Consider the following 7637-nt stretch of genomic DNA (forward strand, 5'->3'; position numbering starts at 1 on the left):
TTATATATTTTAGAGTTCTTATTTTGAACAGTTAATTTTAAGAGCATTATTTCTAAAGGAAATACATCCAATAACCACTAGGGCATGGTTTTCTCAAAGCATACATTTATGCTTGCTTGAAGGAAATCAGTCATGCATTACCAACAAAAGTTAGCACTCCTGTTATGCCTGATGCTGTTCCCATTTGTGGCAGTTTCTGGCTTTTATGCTTATACCACCTTTCTTTTAAGTCAGGGATTCCCTATTTGGGGAAATTTTTCTTCTTTTATCTATAGGAAAAAACTCACAGTGCACATAGTACCTTTGGTTTAACTAAATCTAATCAGTTTTAAAAGAAACACATGGTGTTTCTTTGCAACAAGTTCCATGTCTTAAGCACCAATGAAAATACAGGTAAGTATCAATATTTTCCAAGTCATGAAAACACAAGTGTGTTTTGTGAAAGATAAAGCATAGAGATAGTACAGTATTCTATATTTCCTAAACATATTCCAGCCTGACTACCAAAGTGGACACTTCAAGGTACATCCTGACTATAATTTAATCAATTTTGGTAAATGAGTACCACTTACAGTAAATCTTTTCATATTCTGCTTTCTCTGTTCTAAAGGATTTCTGCAATCTTTTTATTTACTGTCAATTCTTTTTGAAAATAAATTTTCCCACTATAGTCTCATTCTTAAAGAAACAGTGATGCTTTTCAGGGTTCTTTGTGAAAGAAAACATAAGCTAATTCAAATATATGAATTGGCAGCTCATTACATAGAACCATAAGCATTGGAAAATTTTTGGCTTATTTCTATGCAGTAACTAATTTCGTATGTTGTTATAAATCACACATTTTTTCAAGTTATTGAAGGAATTGCTATTAGGTTGGTCCAAACATAATTGTGGTTTTGGACTGTGAATTTTAAATCAGTATAACTAGGCTCAAACACATCTTTATTAATCGAAATAGGAACCATTACAGTCAAGAAAGTTTTGCCAATGAGAAATAAGTTTGTTTATTCCTGTAGTGTAAAGATCCATGCTTCATGATTCAACCAACTCTTGGAAAGCATTTTCTTCCTCCTGCTGGTTGTGGAAGCCTTTTTCCTGCAAAACGTTGTCAAGATGCTTGATGACATGGTAGTCAGTTGGTGAGAGGTCAGGTGAATACTGAGGTTGAGACAAAACCCTGTAGACCAATTCACTCAACTTTTGAGGCACTGGTTGTGCAATGTGTGGTTGGGTGTTGTGGAGAAGAACTGAGCCCTTTTGGTTGACCAATGCTGGCTGCAAGCATTGCAATTTTCCGTGCATCTCACCGATTTGCTGAACACACTTCTCAGATGTAATGGTTTTGCCAGGGAAAAATGCTGTAGTGAATTAGACGGACAGCAGACCACCAAACAGTGACCATGACCTTTTTTCTGTGCAAGTTAGGCTTTGGGAAGTGCTTTGGAACTTCTTCTTGGTCCAATCACTGAGCTGGTCATCACCAGTTATTTAAAATCCACTTGTCCTCACAAATCATAATCCAATAGAAAAATGGTTTGTTGTTGTTGTGTAGAATAAGAGGAGACACTTCAAAATTATGCTTTTTTGATTTTCAATCAGCTCATGAGGCATGCACTTATTGAGCTTTTTCACCTTTCCAGTTTGCTTCAAAAATGCCCAGTGACTATAGAATGATCAGTGTTGAGTTCTTCAGCAACTTCTCCTGTAGTTCTAAGAAGGTCAGCTTCGGTGATGGCTCTCAGTTGGTCATTATCCACTGCCGATGGCCTGCCTCTGTGATCTGTATCTTCAAGGCTCTCCTTTCTAAAACTGCTTGAACCACCACTGCACTGTACATTCGTTAGCAGTCCTGGGCCAAATGCTTTGTTGTTGTTGTGAGTTGTCTCTGCCGCTTTATAACCCACTCTGAAAATCCTTCTAGTATGAAGTGGTAAATGTGCATTAAAATGATGCATAACATAACCATGTTTATTAAGAATATATTCCAATATCAAATGGCAAAGTTCAACAATGCAAAGCTGCAATTACCTTTGCATCAAATTAATACTAATTATTCTTCTAATTTTAATTTCTTTAAAATTTCAATACATAAGAAGAGATCAAAAATATAATAAACCTGCATATCTCTATCACAAATTGTCAATTATTTAAAATCCATGGCCAATCTGACATATTCTATACTCTTGTTCATGTGTCCCATCCAATAATATTTTGCATAAAATCCTAGACATCATGTAATTTTAAAAATTATTTTTCTTGTGTAAGAATCTAAATAAAACCACACATTGCTACCAGCTGATAATTGTTTAAGTCTCTCTCTCTCTCTTTATTTTAAAGCATTAACTTTACAAAACCTCCTACTTTTAAAAGAAATCACTTTTTTGAGGTGTGACTGAATATAAAAAATGGTACATATTTAATGTATACAACTTGAATTTGGAGATAAGTATATACCAGTGAAATCATCACTACAATTGATGTCACAAACATACCTCTCACCATCAAAAGTTTCCTCCTACCCTATTTATTTGTATTTATTTACTTGTGTGTTATAAGAACACTTAAGATATATTCTCTTAGCAGATTTTTAATATAATCCTGCTAAATACAAAACAGGACCACTAACTACAGACTCTATGCTGTACAGGGTATCTCATTGATTTATTCATTTTGTATAACTGAAACTTGGTACCTTCTACTTTCCTTGTCCCCTCCTGCTTCCAGCCCCTGGCAACAACTAATCTTCTATGAGTGGTTGTATGAGTTTGACTGCTTAAGACTCCTCATGTAAGTAGGGTCATATTCTATTTATCCCTCTGGTTGATTTCACCAAGGATAATGTTCTCAAGGTTCATCTATCTTATGCAAATGGAAGAATTTCCGGTCATATTTTTAAGGCCAAATAATATTTCATTGTATGTATATACTATATTATCTGTACCTGTTCATCAAATTATAGCCATTTAGACAGCTTCCACCTCTTGGCTATTGTGAACCACGCTGCAGTGAACACGAGGGTGTGCACTTTAATGTTCCTGAATCTGTAGGCTTCCCCTCCTCTTACACACACATTCTCCCTTGCTTCCTTGCAATCCGTTTGTTAAAAAAACTAGGCTTCTTGTGCTCATTCTGGCAGCATAAATACTAAAAGAAGCTAGATTTCTTCTACTTTCCAGTTTCCCACAGACTGGATTTTGCTGACAGGATGCCTGTATCTCCTTAATATTTTCTCTAGACTCTTTATTTCCTATAAATTGGAAACTGGATTGAGAGGATTAATCAAACACATGTTTAAAATTTTTGGCAAAAATAGTCCATAAGTGCTATTGTGAAGGATTCTTTAATAGTATAAATATTTACATTTTGACAGCGGTAGAGTTGTGGTTAAAAGGATGGGCTCTGGAGACCGAATACATGGAAACTAATCCTGATTTTGACTCACTGTGGTGGTGAAAGCTTGGGCAAATCAAGTTAATTAGTGCCTCACTTCCTCCACCTGTGACATGGAAATAGCAAACATACCTGACAAGATTTCTGTGAAGATTAGGTAAATTAGTTCTGATTAAGCACTTCAAATAATTTTTTATATCAATACTCAGGAAGTATTAAATATAAAAATAACTATTATTACCAATACTGAACTTAATTAAAGAGAAACCTGTAGATAATATTTGTAAAACTTTAGTCCATATAGCACCTAAACACCCTCTTCCAACAACACAAGAGACAACTGTACACATGGTTATCACCAGATGGTCAATACCAAATTCAGATTGATTATTCTCTGCAGCCGAAGATGGAGAAGCTCTATACAGTCAACAAAAACAAGACCAGGAAAGGACTGTGGCTCAGATCATGAACTGATTATTGCAAAATTCAGACTTAAATTGAAGAAAGTGGAGAAAACCACTAGGCCATTCAGGTATGACCTAAATCAAATACCTTAGGATTATACAGTGGAAGTGACAGATTCAAGGTATTAGATATGGTAGACAGAGTACTTGAAGAACTATGGACGGAGGTTTGTAACTGTACAGGAGGCAGTGATCAAAACCATCCCCAAGAAAAAGAAATGGAAAAAGGCAAAATGGTTGTCTGAAGAGGTCTTACAAATAGCTGAGAAAAGAAGAGAAGCAAAAGGTAAAGGAGGAAAGGAAAGAATACCTGTCTGAATGCAGAGTTCCAAAGAATAGCAAGGGGGATAAGAAAGCATTCCTAAGTGAAAAATGCAAAGAAATAGAGGAAAACAATAGAATGGGAAAGATTAGAGAGCTCTTCAGGAAATTAGAGACACCAAGGGAACATATTATGCAAAGATGGACACAATAAAGGAGAGAAATGGTATGGACCAGAAGATATTAAAAGAGGTGGCAAGAACACACAGAACTATATTAAAAAAAACCTTAAAGACTCAGATAACCATGATGATGTGATCACTCATCTAGAGCCTGACATCTTAGAGTGGGAAGTCTAGTGGACCTTAGCAAACAATGCTAGTGGAGGTGATAGAATTCCACGTAAGCTATTTCAGATCTTAAAGATAATGCTGTTAAATGTCTGCACTCAATATGCTAGCAAATTTGGAAAACTCAGCAGTGGCAACAGGACCATAAAAAGTTAGTTTTCATTCCAATCCCAAAGAAAGGCAATGACAAAGAACATTCAAACTACCGCAAAATTGCACTCATTTCATGTGCTAGCAAAGCAATGCTCACAATTCTCCAAGTTAGGGTTCATAATACATGAACTGAGAACTCCCAGATGTTCAAGCTGGTTTTAGAAAAGGCAGAGGAGCCAGAGACCAAATTGCCAACATCTGCTGTATCATAGAAACAGCAAAAGAATTCCAGAAAAAATATCTACTTCTGATTCATTGACTACATGAAAGCCTTTGACTGTGTGGATTACAACAAACTGTGGAAAATTCTGAAAGAGAGGGGAACACCAGACCACCTGACCTGCCTCCTGAAAAACATGTATGCAGGTCAGGAAGCAACATTTAGAACTGTCATGGAACAACAGACTGGTTCCAAATTGGGAAAGGAGTACGTCAAGGCTGTATATTGTCACTGTGCTTATTTAACTTATATGCAGAGTACATCATGAGGAACGCTGGGCTTGATGAAGCGTAAGCTGGAATCACGACTGCCGGGAGAAATATCAATAACCTCATATATGCAGATAATGCCATCCTTATGGCAGAAAGTGAAGATGAACTAAAGAGCCTCTTGATGAAAGTGAAAGAGGAGAGTGAAAAAGTTGACTTAAAACTCAAGATCAAAAACTAAGATCATGGCATCCAGTCCCATCACTTCATGGCAAATAGATGGGGGGAAAATGGAAACAGTGACAAGACTTTATTTTCTTGGGCTCCAAAATCACTGCAGATGATGACTGCACCCATGAAATTAAAAGACGCTTACTCCTTGGAAGGACAGTTATTACAAACATAGACAGCCTATTAAAAAGCAGAGACACTACTTTGCTGATAATGGTCCATATATTCAAAGCTATGGTTTTTCCAGTAGGCATGTATGGATGTGAGGGTTGGACCATAAAGACAGCTGAGCGCCACAGAATTGATGCTTTTGAACTGTGGTGTTGGAGAAGACTCTTGGGAGTCCCTTGAACTGCAAGGGGATCCAACCAGTCCATCCTAAAGGAAATCAGTCCTGAATATTCATTGAAAGGACTGATGCTGAAGCTGAAGCTCCAAAACTTTGCTCACCTGATGTTAAGTGTCGATGCATTAGAGAAGATTCTGATGTTGTGAAAGACTGAAGGTGGGAGGAGAAGGGGACAAAAGAGGATGAGATGGTTGGATGGCATCACCAACTCAATGGACATGAGTTTGAGCAAGCTCCAGGAGACGGTGAAGGACAGGGAAGCCTGGCGTGCTGCAGTCCAGGGTCACAAAGAGTCGTACATGACTGAGCGACTGAACAACAAAGCACTTAAATTGACAAGGACGTTTGGCTCTAGGTGAGTGATCGCACCATAGTGGTTATCCGGGTCATGAAGATCTTTTTTGTATAGTTCTTCTATGTACTCTTGCCATCTCTTCTTAATATCTTCTGCTTCTGTTAGGTCCAAACCATTTCTGTCCTTTATTGTGCCCATCTTTGCATGATATGTTCCCTTGGTATCTCTCATTTTCTTGAAGAGGTCTCTAGTCTTTCCCATTCTATTGTTTTTCTCCATTTCTTGCATTGATCACTGAGGAAGGCTTTGTTATTCGCCCTTGCTATTCTTTGGAACTCTGCATTCAAATGGGAATATTTTTCCTTTTCTCCTTTGCCTTTTGCATCTTTTATTTTCTCAGCTATTTGTTAGGCCTCCTCAGACAACCATTTTGCCTTTATGAATTTCTTTTTCTTGGGGATGGACTTGATCATTCATAGTTCTTCAGGCACTCTATCAGATCTAATCCCTTGAATCTATTTGTCACTTCCACTGTGTAACTGCAAGGGATTTGATTTAGGTCACAACTGAATGGCCTAGTGGTTTTCCCTACTTTCCTCAATTTAAGCCTGAATTTGCAATAAGTAGTTCATGATCTCAGCCACAGTCAGCTCCCAGTCTTGTTTTTGCTGACTGAATAGGGCTTCTCCATCTTTGGCTGCAAAGAATATAATCAATCTGATTTCGGTGTTGGCCATCTGGCAATGTCCATGTGTAGAGTCTTCTCTTGTGTTGTTGGAAGAGGGTGTTTGCTATGATCAGTGCGTTCTCTTCGCAAAACTCTATTAGCCTTTGCCCTGCTTCATTCTGTACTCCAAGGCCAAATTTGCCTGTTACTCCAGGTGTTTCCTGACTTCCTACTTTTGCATTCCAGTCCTCTATAATGAAAAGGACATCTTTTTTAGGTGTTACTTCTAGAAGGTCATGTAAGTCTTCATAGAACAGTTCAATTTCAGCTTCTACAGCATTACTGGTTGGGGCATAGACTTGGATTACTGTGATATTGAATGGTTTGCCTTGGAAACAAACAGAGATCATTTTGTCATTTTTGAGACTGCATCCAAGTACTGCATTTTGAACTCCTTTGTTGACTATGATGACTACTCCACTCCTTCTAAGGGATTCCTGCCCACTAGTAGATACAATGGTCATCTGAGTTAAGTTCACCCATTACAGTCCATTTTAGTTCACTGATTCCTAAAATGTCAATGTTCACTCTTGCCATCCCGTTTGGCCACTTCCAATTTGCTTTGCTTCATGGACCTAACATTCCAGGTTCCTGTGCAACATTGCTCTTTACACCATCGGAATCTACTTCAATCTCCACTCACATCCACAACTGGGTGTTGTTTTTGCCTTGGCTCCATCTTCATTCTTTCTGGAGTTATTTCTCCACTGATCTTCAGTAGCATATTGGGCACCTACCGACCTGGGGAGTTCATCTTTCAGAGTCCTATCTTTTTGCCTTTTCATACTATTCACAGGGTTCATAAAGCAAGAACACTGAAATAGCTTTCCATTCCTTTCTCCAGTGGACCACGTTTTGTCAGAACTCTCCACCATGACCCGTCCGTCTTGGGTGGCCCCACACGACATGGCTCAGAGTTTCACTGAGTTAGACAGGGCTGTGGTCCATGTGATCAGATTGGTTAGTTTTCTGTGATTGTGGTTGTCAT

At 38.1% G+C, this 7637-nt stretch overlaps 1 pseudogene; it reads right to left on the reverse strand.

The window, feature by feature from the left end:
• Positions 1-945: 945 nt before the first annotated feature.
• On the reverse strand, positions 946-1955 carry LOC129558987 (histone-lysine N-methyltransferase SETMAR pseudogene; annotated as a pseudogene).
• Between the last annotated feature and the right edge of the window lie 5682 nt (positions 1956-7637).

The sequence above is a fragment of the Moschus berezovskii genome, chromosome 8 (assembly GCF_049115385.1).
Source record: "Moschus berezovskii isolate FMDL1 chromosome 8, NW_MosBer_1.0, whole genome shotgun sequence".
NCBI lineage: Eukaryota > Metazoa > Chordata > Mammalia > Artiodactyla > Moschidae > Moschus > Moschus berezovskii.